General features: G+C 47.0%; 1 protein-coding gene across 4 annotated transcripts in view; it reads right to left on the reverse strand.

Moving 5' to 3' along the window:
* NCK2 (NCK adaptor protein 2) overlaps positions 1-14,596 on the reverse strand; it is a 151,107-nt gene extending 136,511 nt beyond the window's left edge. The window contains exon 1 of one of the 4 annotated variants that reach the window (XM_063616675.1): positions 14,474-14,596. The gene's annotated coding sequence lies outside the window, so the exon portion shown is untranslated. Of the gene's footprint in view, positions 1-14,063; positions 14,322-14,473 lie in introns of those variants that run through there. The other 3 variants (XM_055240668.2, XM_055240667.2, XM_055240665.2) reach the window with 3 other exon arrangements.
* Between the last annotated feature and the right edge of the window lie 571 nt (positions 14,597-15,167).

Below are 15,167 nucleotides of genomic sequence, written 5' to 3' on the forward strand. Positions count from 1 at the left end.
ATAAACAACATGTAAGTAGAGTTCACATTATCTGAAAATTGACCCACAAATCATGTGTTCATCCTAAGCAAACTAACAGCGTCATCCAGGCCCTGGAATAATAACACCCATGCTGGCATGAGAGAATAGAGGTGCTTCACCCCAGCTGTGGTGGAGACTGGGCTTACAACTGGCATGTGGAATGTGTCAGCTCAGGTGACAATTCTAGTATCTGGGAGTTGCCTGTGCACTGAAGAGCTTCTGAGGATCTTGAAGAAAATATTATCCTCCAGAATGCTTCAAATGAATTCTGCCTGGCCTTGGGGGTTGGGGTAGAGGTTAGAGGGGGACTTCCCATATGTGCTTCCCCCACCCAGAGATGGCGAAAGTTATTTTCCATACTTGTTAATTAAGATTACAGTGGATTGTGAGCTTGTAAGATCTCCACACTGGTTTACAGGCTCCCCAAGGGCCGGTGTTTGTCTGGTTTGCTGTGGTTTTCCCACGGCACCCAGCACAGTGCCTGGCCCATGGCTGGTCCTATGTAGGTATGAACTGCAGGTACACAACTGAGTGAAAACACAGCCAGGAGAACAGTCTGACCTGTCGGTGGCAGAATGAACAACGGAGCCTTTCTACATCTCTGCACCCATATACTTCCAGCCCTCCTAACTACACTCAGAGAAAAGCAACAGCAACATCAATTTACACATAGATCAGTTCATCCCATGCCACTTTGAAGAAAAAAAAGTCCCTAATGATCAAGGACCTGTCCCATCTCAATTTTAACACAGGGAAAGTTGGGGCTATAAAAGATTGTGCACATGTACCCTAAAACTTAAAGTATAATAATGATAATAATAAAAAAAAAGGTTTTGAAAGTACATTACAGGCAACCCCTAGTTTCACAGAAGACAAAACAGAGGTCAGGAGAGTTTAAAACTTCACTATGCAATTTTAGCCAAATTAGTAGCAAAGGAAAAGGAGACTCTTCATCTCTATTCCTCATATGAATCAGGATTGTTGAAGTTCAGATTTACATGAGCCATTAATAAAGTTCAGAATGGGGCCAGGCACAGTGGCTCACACTTGTAATCCCAGCACTTTGGGAGGCCGAGGTGGGCAGATTACCTGAGGTTATGAGTTCAAGACCAGCCTGACCAACATGAAGAAACCCCATCTCTACTAAAAATACAAAATTAGCCGGGCATGGTGGTGTATGCCTGTAATCCCAGCTACTCGGGAGGCTGAGGCAGGGGAATCACTTGAACCCGGGAGGCAGAGGTTGTCATGAGTCGAGATCGCTCCATTGCACTCCAGCCTGGGTGTCGAGTGAAACTCCGTCTCAAAAAATAAAAAGTAAAGTTCAGAATGATACTGTTTGAATCCAGCTCCCATTGTAATGGAAAGCCCAGCAGTCACTGCATGAAGGCAAATGTTTTGAGGGAGGAGGGGACTTCAATAACATCAATACAAAGCCAGAATGAAGTCCAGGGCCTGCCGCTCTGGAGCTGGGGCATCCCACATGCCACACTGCTTGGGCCTGACGTTTCCCCATGGGCACTCACCACAGGACCACAGGGGGCCAGTCACTGTGCCCTGGTGAGGGACCCACACTTTCCTCATCTAAAAAAAGGCTAATTAACAACACTGGCCTCCCTCTACCTGACAAAGTTAGAATCAAATGATACAAGGTGTGCAAGTGATAAAGAGAAACACACATTGTTCTAAACTTGCAACTTCAGAACTTTCCAGTCTGTCCAAAGAATTACTATTAATTTCTCAGAGGTCTTTCTCAGTCCATATGAGATGGGATGATTGAAGAAAGGAAAAGATTGTACTTTTAACTATCTCCACCAAGGAAAGCTCAAAATTTTGCAAAGTGATGATTTTATGTTTATCCTAGAAACAGCACAGGAAGAGGGGGGTAAGAAATAACAAAGTCAAAAGGAGGAACAATGGAACAGGAAATAATTTATACAAAGCAGACAGTGAGAAAGCCAAGGGAACTTCTAACTGACAGCTCTCTTCATCTCTAGGCTGATTCTACTTGATCAAGCAAGGGCCTATTTTAAAGGAAAAAACTACATTCAGACAGCAACATCACATGCTAGGCCAGGTAACAGGCAGCTTTGTAGACACTGGGACTCAGTGACTAACAGCCAGATTAGAATTTCCCCTTTCCTTTTCCCTTTGTAAGGTCTAATTTGTGATATTTTTAGTCTCTCTCCCCTGAGGAGTTTATTTTAGAACTATACAAAGAAGGAAATTAAACATTCAAAAGCTAACATATGTGACCAGCTCAAAAATTATCAGGCTGAACCTAGGATCCTATGAACCTTAGTAACAACAAAGACAAATTTTCTTCTGTAGACAATCACCAATGTAAGGCTTCTGAGCTAAGAAAACAGATGTCTTTGATTAGGCCAAACTCTGAAAATCAATTACTTATTAAAAGTAATTGATAAAAGCTCCCTCATTACTTCCACATCAGTGGGCATTCTGAGGGGAATGCACTTTTATCACATCCCAGCCAGATGTCAAAATGTTTCCCGCAAAATCAGCATTTTGTATGTTTATGGTCCAAATATGTTGAATGAGAAAATAAAAAAGTAACGTATGCCATTACTTTAACACTAATATTATTACAGATAAACAAAAAACATGGTTAAGTCAGTTACATTACAGTTTCTCCTTTACCTATTTAACTGCATACATGTGTAAATTGTGTTTAGATATCTACATATGTATTTTTCACTATGTTTATTAAAATGGAAGAAAAGAAATTGATCTCCAAAGGCAACTGTGTGAAGGAATGCATGTGCCCCTGACTTAAACATTTAAAAAAAAAGCAGAGCAGCATTCACTTTTATCAAGGTTGCTTAAATACTGATATTTTGAGCTAGTTAATTCTTTGTTGTGGAGGCTGTCCCATACATTGCAGGATATTTAGTAGCATCCCTGGTCTAGCATCCCACTAAATGCCAGTAGCACCCCACAGGCATGACGATTAAAAATATCTCCAGACATCGCCAAATGTCCACATGGGCCAAACTGCCCCAGCTGAGAACCACGAATTTATAGACATGGGTTCAGGTCTCAATGAAGTCTCTCAAAATACTAACATTTAAAAGGGTATTTGTGTACCTGCACAAGTAAATTGTTTCTACTTCCCAATCTAGGTCTAATAACTAATAAGATCTAAAATGAATGAGAAGCCACGTGTATGAATGTGCAGTGTGTTGAAAACATATTTTCTTCCTTCCTTACACATGGAACCCTCACCAACCGGAGGCATTCGTGAAAGAACCTACATCTTATGGAAGACGGAATCGGCTGCACCCACTGGGATGGCTGAGGGATGAAGTGCTTGGCACAATCAAGCAACAAATTCAACACTAGACACCTAATCTATATAGGTGATCAATCAACTGAACTTTAGTTCTACCCGGCAAAACTTCAAAATGAAAATCACGACAGCACGGTGTCTGACACCCTCCTCCTTTTTTTAAAAAGATGATAATGCCACCGTTTCTTCATAGTCACCACCGGGTCTTGTCTACCGAACCATGTAAAATAGACCTAGTAAGGAAACTATGAAAAGGGAACTGAGGCAAGACAGATAGCTTAATTTAAGGGAAGAGAACCTTCTAAATCCAAGCTAGGAAGGTCCTAAGAAGACAGTAACAGAAGCACATAAAAGAAAAATCATATGACTGCAGTAACAAAGACAGATGGGAAACACACACTCTTCTAAGATAAATGGTGTTCAGGGCGAGAGAGACGGGATGAGGAGAGTCACACACAAAAAAGTGAGCGGAGAACCAGAAGAATGGGAAGAAAGAATGGAAATGGCTGGGAAGAAAAAAATCTGTTTCTACAACCATCTTGCTAGATTCTGCTACCAAGGTTGTTTCACTTTCTTTTAATCATTTGATGAAAATTCACTCTTCACCTATATTAAATTTCCCGAAAACTGTCTCAAAATAACTCCCTGAATCCCTTGTTATTTCTTGGTCTCTTAAAAATACTCAAGCAGCTTATAATTTTTATGTCAATGTCTCCAAGCTGACTTCCATCATGCAGAGCAGTAAAAAAAAAAAAAAAAAAAAAAAAAAAAAAAAGTTGTTGGGGGGGCTGTTTTCTTACCAATGCAGCTCCCCCCCAACCTCCCACAGACACACACAAACAGGAATACAAGCTTTTAAAGTGATTGTCCTTAAAATGAAGACAGCTGATGAGAGGGAAAGCAGGAAAGAGACAGCAACTGCTCTTCTCTCCTGTAGCCAGGCTCACAAGTGACATAATTAAAATATTTATTGACTTGCAGACATCCTTAAATACTCAACCAAAATTCTTAAGATATTAAATGGAGACATAATCTTTAAGGAAAATTGAAGGAGACATTGATGGACACTGTCCTCTAAGATGGGCATGGGCGTCTTTCTAGGCATCTCCCTGTGATCTCACCACCTTCTAACTTACTTTTCACTTCCTGGCTGCTCCCACCATTGCTGGGAAATTAAGCATGTTGAAGTAAACAAATCTTTGCCACCACACATCCTGGAACCTGCTACCTATAGAAGTGGCCACATGAGAGGCAGTGTGACTGCAAATCTAAACCTGTGAGTTGAAAGAAACTGCCCAAGTTGCAGCCCCTCCGAAACTTGGAACATGCAGGAGCTTCTCCGAACAGAGATGCCAGATCACAGTCCTATCTCAGTCCCATCTGCTCCAGGGAGGGCTGCTCAACCCTCTGATGGCCCCAGTGGCCCTCCCAGCACAAAAGGGTAGGTTCAAGAAGCTGGCACAGACAACTCACTTGGAAGAGCTGCCAGTATCAGAGTTCCCATCAGGACCTGTAGCAGCAGTCTCCCAAGAATCTACATTTGGACTTGACCTGGCCTCTCTCACGACCTCAGAAGCAGATTTCAAAGCCACCTTGGAATTCTTCAAGACCTTCCCAGATGTCATAAAAGCACAAAGGAAACGGATTTGGTATGTCCTGCTACAAGGTTTTCAGCAAGAACCTACCTGCCTACCTTCACTTCAACAACAGCAACTCATTAAGGAAAAACAGCGGCAGAGGCCGGGCGCGGTGGCTCACGCTTGTAATCCCAGCACTTTGGGAGGCCGAGGCGGGCGGATCACGAGGTCAGGAGATCGAGACCACGGTGAAACCCCGTCTCTACTAAAAAACACACAAAAAAATTAGCCGGGCGTGGTGGCGGGCGCCTGTAGTCCCAGCTACTCGGAGAGGCTGAGGCAGGAGAATGGCGTGAACCCGGGAGGCGGAGCTTGCAGTGAGCCAAGATTGCGCCACTGCACTCCAGCCTGGGTGACAGAGCAAGACTCCGTCTCAAAAAAAAAAAAAAAAAAAAAAAAAAAAAAAAAAAGAAAAACAGCGGCAGCAAAAATGGCCTTGAGCAAGCTATTCCAACAGCACGAAGGTCCGGGGGCCACTTGGAAGAGTGAGAAGACACACACTCCTGTTTTCTCAGCCCCCAGTGTGGAGGAGACAAGGGTGGGGACCCACCACACAGCTACTGATGAAGAGGCACATCACACAGGCATTTACGATGGCACCTGCATGGCCACTTCAGCTAATACACTGTGACTACAACTGAAAATACTCCCCCTCATCCAGTGCCACTGCAGTTCCCTCCAGCAGCAGTTCTCCCCACAGGATGCTGGTGCTTCCTGCAGAGTTGGAGACTTGGGCAAGTGGAGGACCACCAGCCTATGGAACATAGCAAGGGGGCTGGGGGAGAGGAGCAGCCAGGCCAATGGTCCTCAGTGATGACCATCCAAGGCTTCCCCTCCTCCAAGGTACCAGTTATTCATTAGGCCCTTCCAAAGTCCAGAGCCTTCCGCAACCACTTGGCTGATAAGGGGTTCCCAGAATGAACCTGTATGCAAGCTCCACTCCCTATCAATGATTTTCCATCAATGTTTCTCAAATCTTACACCATAATAAAAGTTTATGATTCTGTTTTATGTATTTTCAGATACATCTTAATGAAGGGATGGCGGCTAGCTTGGTCAGAGTCTAGCTGTGGAACCTAAGACATGGCAGCCTCAGTGCCTCCCTTTCCTTAGCCATGAAGATACAAACAGAAAGTACCACACGTTCTGTTGGTGAGGACTCAATGAGTTATTACATGGAAAGTGCTTAGAACAGTGATTACAATGTGTGTGTGTGTCTATGTCCATGTGGGAGAGAAGCTAATGTTCACTTTAAAAATATATGATTTTAGCATGTACTTAATATGTATCAGAAATATGAACACTACAGATGACTAAAGAAAATAGACTACTATTCAGCCATAAAAAAAACAATGAAATCATATCTTTTGCAGCAACACAGATGGAACTGGAGGCCATTATCCAGATGGAACCAGAGACTTGAAGGGTGATGGGGTGGGAAGGGGTGGATGATGAGAGATTACTCAATGGGTACAATGTATGTTATTTGAGTGATGGATACAATAAAGGCCCTGACTTCACCCTTAGGCAACTGATGTAACAAAATAACACCTGTACCCCATCACTGTATACAATGTTGTTTTTTACCTTTCCTATGGTGCTGAACACATGTTTTAAAAAGAAATGTGTTGAATACTGATATACAAAAATGTTATTGTACACTGGTAACTTCTAGAATTCAAAGCACATTTTAAAATATTTGTAAAATGAACAAGGTATTTTGATGATAGATATTCAGTTTTAACTGAATCTGATTTTAGTGCTCTAAAACATCAGGCACTGAGTGCCTGAAGGATGACATTATTCCTCATATTTAAAAAGGTTACACCTTTCCCAGTAAAGCATAATAATAATGACCATTATAATTATTCTACATTGTTTCCACTTTGTCTCTTTAGCTATCTCAACTTTGGAAAACAAACAGCAAACGAGGCTTCAATCATGAAAAGTGTATAGACCCACACTCTGCAACAAGGCTGCCACTAGTCGCGTGTGGCCAAGGCCAATCAAAATGCAGCGAGAGGGAGCCAAGAGGTGCAGTAAACGTATATACTATATGCTGAATTTCAAAGCCCTCACGCAAATAAAAGAATATGAATTATCTTATTAATTATATTTTATATTGATTACATATAGAGTTTATATATATTGGGCAAAATAAAATATAGGATGAAAATTAATAACACTTGTTTGGTTTTACATTTTTAATGTGGCTACCAGAACATTATGGTTACATCTGGGGCTTGCATTTGTGGTTCACATTGTATTTCAAGGGGTCAGCACTGCTCTTGACAATCCATCAATTCAAATGGCATTTGCAGGGAGACAGTCCACATTAAAACCCACATACGCACCATTTTCTGCACTTAGTCTCCCCTCGTCCCATGACAGAGAGCCAGGCCCATGCTCAGTTCCATGCAAAGCTGTAGTGGGGTAGCCCTGCCATTACTGCACAGGAGAACCCTGAACCAGTCCCAACGGAGAGAGTCTTTAAAAACAAACTGATTATAAACTTAGTTTTGTCATCACAATTAGCAAACCATCAGTGGGTGGCCACAGATGACTTGTAGCTCAGCACGTGTGTATATGGGGAAGGGGATATTTAGATGCTGGGAGAAACAGAGAGGCAGCCCAGTCGTGCATGCCCATGACTGCCATGCTGGGGACTTGAGTCACTGACCCAAGTATGATGGAGAGCCACCGTGTTCAGGTCATGGCCAGACCTGACTGTCAGGGTGCAGTCACCCTGGGATGGATTGGTAGGAATGGTTAAAAAGCGGTTTTGATGTCCAGGGGAAAGAGAAAAAGGACAGCAGGGCTGAGATGTTAGATCTTTTGGAGGTAGAATCAATAGGGGTTGATAACTAGTTGGGAGCTGAGGGAGAATTCAAGGATAACTGAGTGAGTCAGTGACGGGGAATATAACTGAGAAGGCAGGCAGGTTGCAGGAGATGCTGCAAATGGTTTGGGATGGTGGAAATGACCACTAAGAACTTGGATAATTCATATGAATGAATGAATGTGGAATGAATGAGCAAACAAAGCATAAATGAACATACAGAGCTGGAGCTAGAGGGAGGTCAGTCATGCAGGCATTGCCCCCGTCTTATGTCTGAACAAGACAAAATGGCCTAGGTCAGAAACATTCCAGCTACGCTTGGGGTGCACCTCACCACCATCATGCACATTCTGCTAAGGGACATTTGCTCATGTGGCAAAGACTGCACGATCACAGAGATGGCAGGCTCAGAGGAGACAGCCTCTTCACCCCGGCTGCCGTTGGCCCCACCTCTTGCTTTGCTCTCTTCATCCAGGGTTCAGAAAAGACTTTCCTTTGTATATCACTGATATTTTATCATGGTCTCAATCAAAGACAAACCAACCCCCAAATAAATGTCTACCTACCTAAGTTGAAGAGAAGTTTCCATAAATGAAATCAAGTCAAGATTTTTCTCTTTCTTCAATCACTCTACTTAAAACCCTTCCAGCCTTTGGAAGGCCAGCACCAAGGCTTGTTCCCTGTTGTGGGGTGCTACAACCAATATATAAAAAGCTGACATTCCCTCCTTATTTGTGACTACTCTAACCATCCCTAGTAGGTGTCCCCAAATAAACACAGATCCCAGATCTGGATGATGGGAGCACCAGGTCTTCCTAAAAGCATCAGCCCTGTTGTGGAACCTAGACAGACACACCGGGAGTGGCTGAATTGTCCCCCCTAAATTCATATGGTGAAGCCCTAACCCCTAAGTGACTATATTTGGAGACAGGACACTTCAGGAGGCAATTAAGGTTAAAAAAGGTCATAAGGGTGGGGCCCTAATCCAACAGGACAGATGTCCTTATAAGAGGAAGAAACACCAGACCTCTCTCTCAGTGCATTCACAGAAGGAAGGCTACGTGAGTGAGGACACAAGAAGACGAGCCAGGAAGAGACCCTCACCAGAAACCAGCCCTGCCGGCCCCGGGGTCATGGACTTCCAGCCTCTAGAACTGTGAGAAAATAAATGTCTGCAGTTTCAGCCACCCACTCTGTTGTTGTTGTTGTTGTTGTTTGTGTGTGTGTGTGTGTGTGTTTGCTTTTGAGACAGGGTCTCACGCTGTCACCCAGGCTGGAGTGCAGTGGCGCGATCTTGGCTCCCTGCAACCTCCGCCTCCTGGGTTCAAGCAATTCGCCTGACTCAGCCTCCCGAGCAGCTGGGATTACAGCCGTGAGCCACTGCGCCTGGCCTCTGTGTTTTATTCTCTTAAGGCAGCTAGAGCTGACTAATACACGCACTAAACAGGAATAAGCTCTCTCAACTTGAGGAGGCTTTCCAGGGTAACCCTGGCCCATAACCAGGATGTGGGGACAAGAGAGACTGTCCTTGCTTCTGCCGGCCTCCCCTCACACCGCTCAACCTCAGTCAACTCACACCCAGAATCTGCTCCACCAACATCTACACACAGCTGCGACACGGCAAAGGCAGACACCCAAGGACACTGTTGTTCCGTAAACTGCCTCACAAAAAAACAACTCTACCCAACAACACGTTAGTGTTCCTCATGTACGGCCTGCAGAAGGACTTAACCCTAAATTCAAGCTCTGTCATCCCCAGTCTCTACCTAGAAATGAGGGCCAGAACCAAGTGCGCCATGTTATTCTGACTATTAAATATGGTGGTGTGTGTGAAGAGGACTTTGCAAACAATGAGCGTGCATGCATTAGTACATGTCATTCTCTCATCATGGCATTTTCGGTCTTCACTAATAATTGGGCAACATAAGCACCCCACCTTCCAAAACTGTCTCAAAAGAAACAACTGCAATACTTAAAATTCTGAGTGCACTTGAAGCTTCTTCTCTTAAAAACACTAGAAATACAACAGTAGAAAGAAGGGGTGACACAAATAACTAACTTACCAGGCCAGGATCACAATCGCTCTGCCCAGCGTTTTGAATTCACGTTGGTATGAACAGACTAACCTACAAAAGTAAACCATTCAGCCAGTCCACTAGGTAATGCAGTTGAGTATGGGTTTGGCTTTGTTGTTGTTGCTGTTGTTGCTGTTGTTGTTTTTAAATGTAGCTTCAGGACTACAAATGACTCACGTGACAGAAAATTTGCCAAATAGAGAGGCCAACAGACCAAATTCTCCCATTGTCTGGACATCCTGAGGTCAAAGCCTTCCATAGTAGACAGAAGTTCTGAGATTTACAACAATGCTGGAGGTCTCTTACCACTTGAATCTCAGTGGGAGGCTAGAGCCCCAATCTTAACAGGCTGGGCACTCATTATTCACATATTCAATATGTATTTGTTGCACACCCGTTGTATATAAGTGACAAGACCAGTCTTCCCCGAAGAGGTTCAGAATCTATTAAAAAAAAGATGAAGGCAAAAAAAACACAGGACAGGGTATGGTGGCTCAATATTCACATATTCAATAAGTATTTGTTGCACACCCATTGTGTATAAGTGGCAAGACCAGTCTTCCCCCAAGGGGTTCAGAATCTAGTAAAGAAAAGATGAAGGCAAAAAAAAACATAGGGCAGGGTATGGTGCCTCAGGCCTGTAATCCCAGTACTTTCGGAGGTCAAGGCAGGAGGCTCACTTGAGCCCAGGAGTTTGAGACCAGCCTTGGCAAAGCAGCAAGACCCTGTCTCTACAAAAATAAATAAATAAATAAATAAATTCACCGGGCATGGTGGTGCACACCCGTAGTCCCAGCTACTCGGAGGCTGAGGTGGGAAGATTGCCTGAACCCAGAAGCTCAAGGATGCAGTGAGCTGTGATCGTGCTACTGCACTCCAGCCTGGGTGACAGGATGAGACCCTGCCTTAAAAAAAAAAAAACTGTAGGAAAGAATGTCACAGATGACAAATCAGGGACACAAAGAAAGTGCTGTGGAGATTTAAAGATGATGCCATCCCCTCTAGTTTGGAGTTGATAAGATGTGGGGAAGAAAAGAAATAAGAGATGACCCTTGGGATGAGTAAGAACTCAGGACACGGAGGGGATTGAGCCAAGGAGCTGAGAGGGAACACAGAGGCTGGTCAGGAACAGTGACACCGTGTGACATCACCGTGACACTGCCACCTCAATCAAAATAACTTTCATTTCCACAGTTTCAAGGATTAAGATTCTTGAGGTAGGAATGTATGTGCCAGTGCACGTGTGGATGTGTGTCACTGGGCAGAGGTAATACTTGCTAATATTCATTTACCTTTAGAAATAAACATACTTTGGCATATGTTCAAAGGAAAATGCAGGAAAAGAAAAGAGTCTAATTTTTTAATTGTGCTACTAAATGGCCTAAAGAAATGCAAAACTATTTTTGCTTTAGCTGCATACTTTTCATAGCCCGTTAAAAGGCTGTCATGACCTTCTTCTGAGTTGCCTTAACTCAGGCATGGAACAAGACACGTGAAATCACATTTTGGCTTAGGCCCTTTGAAAACGTACCGTGAAGTATTTCCATCACTCATTTTAGGAAAGAGAAACCATTTGGAAGCGCTACTCGCAATCCCTCTGGATGGGAAAACTAATTTCCTAAGCCTCTGAAGTGAGTTGTGGGGAGTTTCTAGTTCATTTGTGAAAAAAGTTAGCTTACTTGTTTTCCCAAACATCGCTCATTATCCTCCCCTGTAGTTCCAGCAAGCAATTCTGAGCTCTTCAGTCATTAAGCCTCATTTTTAATGCCAGAGAATGATTTCCTCAAGCCCTGTCTCCCCCAGTGCACACGGCAAGCCAGTCTGAGCAGTTAGAAAAATGGGTGTCCCATAGAGCAACACAGCCTGGTCTAGCCAGGGCAAATTAAGCTAGTGCAACTGATCAAGTAAAGGACTCCAGTGCATTCTGCGCCATTCGGGGAGACTTAGGGTATTTTAAAAGGTTATCCAGTCTGTGCACATGCAAGGAAGATTTCCGGTGTATTTAATATGGATGATAGTGCATTTCTCAAATACAGTACTGTGTACATAAGATCTGCTGTTTGTTGGAAAAGCTAAATAACCCAAAATGTAAATGACAGAGTCTGGGAATATGGTAGGGTCAAACAGAGCAGGGATGAAGAAGATTTAAGTATGCAGCGTGTCCGAAGCAAAACACAAAGCATGAAAACTGAGCACAGCCACCTGCAAGGCACCTTCAGCAAGGCCCACGGTTAATAGGGTCAGTTTCTCCGCAAGTGGACAGAGGGGGTTATGCAGCACCCAACTCTTTCTGATGGTAATTTGTGACCCAATTTCATCCAGTGTTTCATGATCAATCTCCCTGAATGTTTATGAAGCAGGAAAGAAGCTCAGAATCCAGGCGAGGCTCCGGGACAGGAAGTGGGCCAGGCACCTCCACAGCTTCCTATGCCTAAAGTTCTCCATTTCAGCCTCAAGTAGCTGCCAGAAGACCACTAAGATTCCACCACCTTCTCCAACCAAAACTACATCTAACCAACCTCCAGGGCAGAATATACTGAGGTAGGATTCAGTATACCTGGAACACAAGGATTTTCCCTTGTGTTCACTTCTTCACAAGCTTCTCAGGAAACCCCTGTTCCAAACATCAAAAAACCTCCCTGTCTAGCCCAATCTCCAGGTGAAGTCAATTTCTTCTCCACGTGTCCAGTGACTGCCATTCTCTTTACATAAAACTCGCATAGGCTTGAATCCTGTTACTAATTCACCTGCTTATCTATGAAGGTTGGAAAGTGAATTGAGGGAGTGTTCACAAGCACAGTTCCGTTTTGGTAAGTTAAAGCAGCCCAGGTTAATTTCATTTTCAGTCACTTTTGAGACTTGATAACTACATCTAAAACAGAGGCATGAAAAACACCCTGAATCACTTTCATTCCTACACAAAATCCCTTCCGAGAAGCGGGGACTGGGCCTGGGCCAGGAAGGGACTCCCCTACCTGTAGGTCCCAGCAAGCCACGCCCACTGGCCTCTCAGGGTTTTTTCTTTCTGGGTCAAGGGATGGAGCTGGCCCGTGCGATATTTTAGGGCCCCTCCTGCCCACACTGGGGCCTGCTCATCCCATTATGCAGATGCAAACTTGGCAGAAGCAACCTTAAACCTGTTGGCAGAATAAACAAAGCCAAATAAAGAGGAATCTGCCAACCTGAATTGTGTGAAGTGGCCAAGGCCGACTCCACGCACGCTCGGCTTTGTCCCTGACGCTGTTACAGTACTAGTTTAAGTCAGGTGCCTGGGGTCCACCAGCCAATGACCCCTAGCATCCAGCGCAGACCTTCACAGAGATCCTTATTGTCTTTACAAATTAAAGCGTTTTGCAAATTAAACCCCTCCACACAATGCCAAGCTAACTGTGCTCATAAGGCAGTTACCGTCCATGCCTTAAAACTCACACATCAAATTTTTCCAAAACCACTCGGTGATTAAATCGCCCTGAAAAAAAACCGACAGGGCCGAGCGATTGTGAGAAACTTTGGTTCAGGTGGCTGTTAAGAGTCCTGTAAATCTGGGGCAGGGCGCAGAGCCTGAAGCCAGGCACAAAAGCTCCCTTCGCCGAAGCGAGGACCTCCTTTATGCGATGTGACAGCAGCTTTGTGCGCGATCATAAATAGTTGTAATAAACACAGTTAAGTTCTCCCGGCCGATCGCGGCCTCTCCAGTCCCTGCGCCGGGGCCCTGCGATCCGCGGCTATTCTTCCCCGGCACACGCGCCCTGGCGACCCTGGCCACCGCACAGTCCCAAGCTAGCCCCGAGCTCCGTGCCGGCCGGCCGCCCGCCCGCAGGCCAGGCGCAGCCTGCGCACCCGGGGGTCTCCAGTGCCCGGGCCCCGCAGCCGGGCCCCTGCCCTGATCCTCGCCCGCGCCCTTGGCTGGCGTCCCCGCCCTGCGCCGGCCCCCGGTGGTGGGGGTTGGGGATGGGAAGGCGGGCAGGAAGGTGCAGAGCCGGGAGGTGCTCGGCAGTCCGCGGTCGGGGGCGCCCAGGCCGCGGCGGGGCCGAGAGTACCGGTGGGGCGCAGAGGGGACCCGCTCTCCTAGCCCCTTCCCAGGCGCACCCCGACCTGCGAGCCCTGCCGCGCTCCCAACTCCGCCCAACGGCCCCAAGTTTGTGGCCCCCGCCCCGCGCCCGCGCCCGCCTGGCCGCGCTTACCTCGCCGTGGGCCGCCTGCGGAGCCGGAGGGCAGCGGCGCGGGTCCCGGGGCGGCGGCCGCGCTGCGCCCGCCCAGGCGCCGCTCTTTGTCTGCGCCGCTCCCTCCTCCCGCTGCCGGGCGGACGCTGCCGGCCCGGGCGGACCCCGCCGGCCCGGGCGCCGCGAGCCTCCTCGCCGCCTAGCCCTCCCCTCCGCCCGCCGCCCGCTCGGCCGCGCGGCTCCGGCCTGACGATCCCCGCGGCGGCGGCGGCGGCGGCGGCGGCGGCGGCGGCGGCGACCCTCCCCCGGCGCGCAGCGCCCGCCTCCTCCGCGCTCTTCCTCCTCCTCCCGCGCTCCTCCCCGGCCGCGCCGTGACACCGCCCAGGGGCCGGCCCAGGCCCGGGTGCGCGGGGCGGGGACCCGAGACCCACCTGGGGCGCCCCCAGTCGTCGCCAGGCTCCGCACCCGAGTTCCCAGTACGGCGCCGGGATAGCGCGGGGCTGCGGGACGCTCCGCTCTGGAGGCGCAGCACGGGCCGGGCGCCAGGGGCAGGAAAGGGTCCCCACGCCCGAAATTGCGCGCGGGCGGTGGGGGGCAGGGTGGGTGGGTGGGGAGGAGAGTGTAAACACAGACGGCAACTTCCAGCCTGGAATGAGTGCCGGGTGGGCTTTGCGTTCTCTTTTTTGTTTGTTCGATGTTCTTATCACGAAGCTGTAGTTGCTGAGCAGCCGCCCCCCTCCCGGAAGCATTCCCACGGCACTCAGCTAAGCAGGCCTGTTGTCCATCAGAAAAGCGACTTAAATAAAAATGTCACTTCCTCCCTGTAATTGCTTGTGGGCATTTTTATTTATTTGCCTTGCATCTGTTTACTTTCCCAACCAGACACGTTTTTAGTCCATCATCCCTGTCCGAGGCACTTCCTAAAAGGAGAAGAAACTCGACCTCTGTTGCCTGCCAGGCACCCAGGCCAGCCCCAGCCAGTGGAATCCGGGTTGCACACCCATGGGGGCAGAACCCGAAGAGGAGCTGCCCGAATGTGCCCCTAGAAGGAGTGTCGCTAATGATGGGACCGTTCAGCTCACCCAGCCTCGAGTTGTGGCTAGCCTATAAACAAACTTGGAAGAT

Source organism: Symphalangus syndactylus, chromosome 14 (assembly GCF_028878055.3).
Source record: "Symphalangus syndactylus isolate Jambi chromosome 14, NHGRI_mSymSyn1-v2.1_pri, whole genome shotgun sequence".
NCBI lineage: Eukaryota > Metazoa > Chordata > Mammalia > Primates > Hylobatidae > Symphalangus > Symphalangus syndactylus.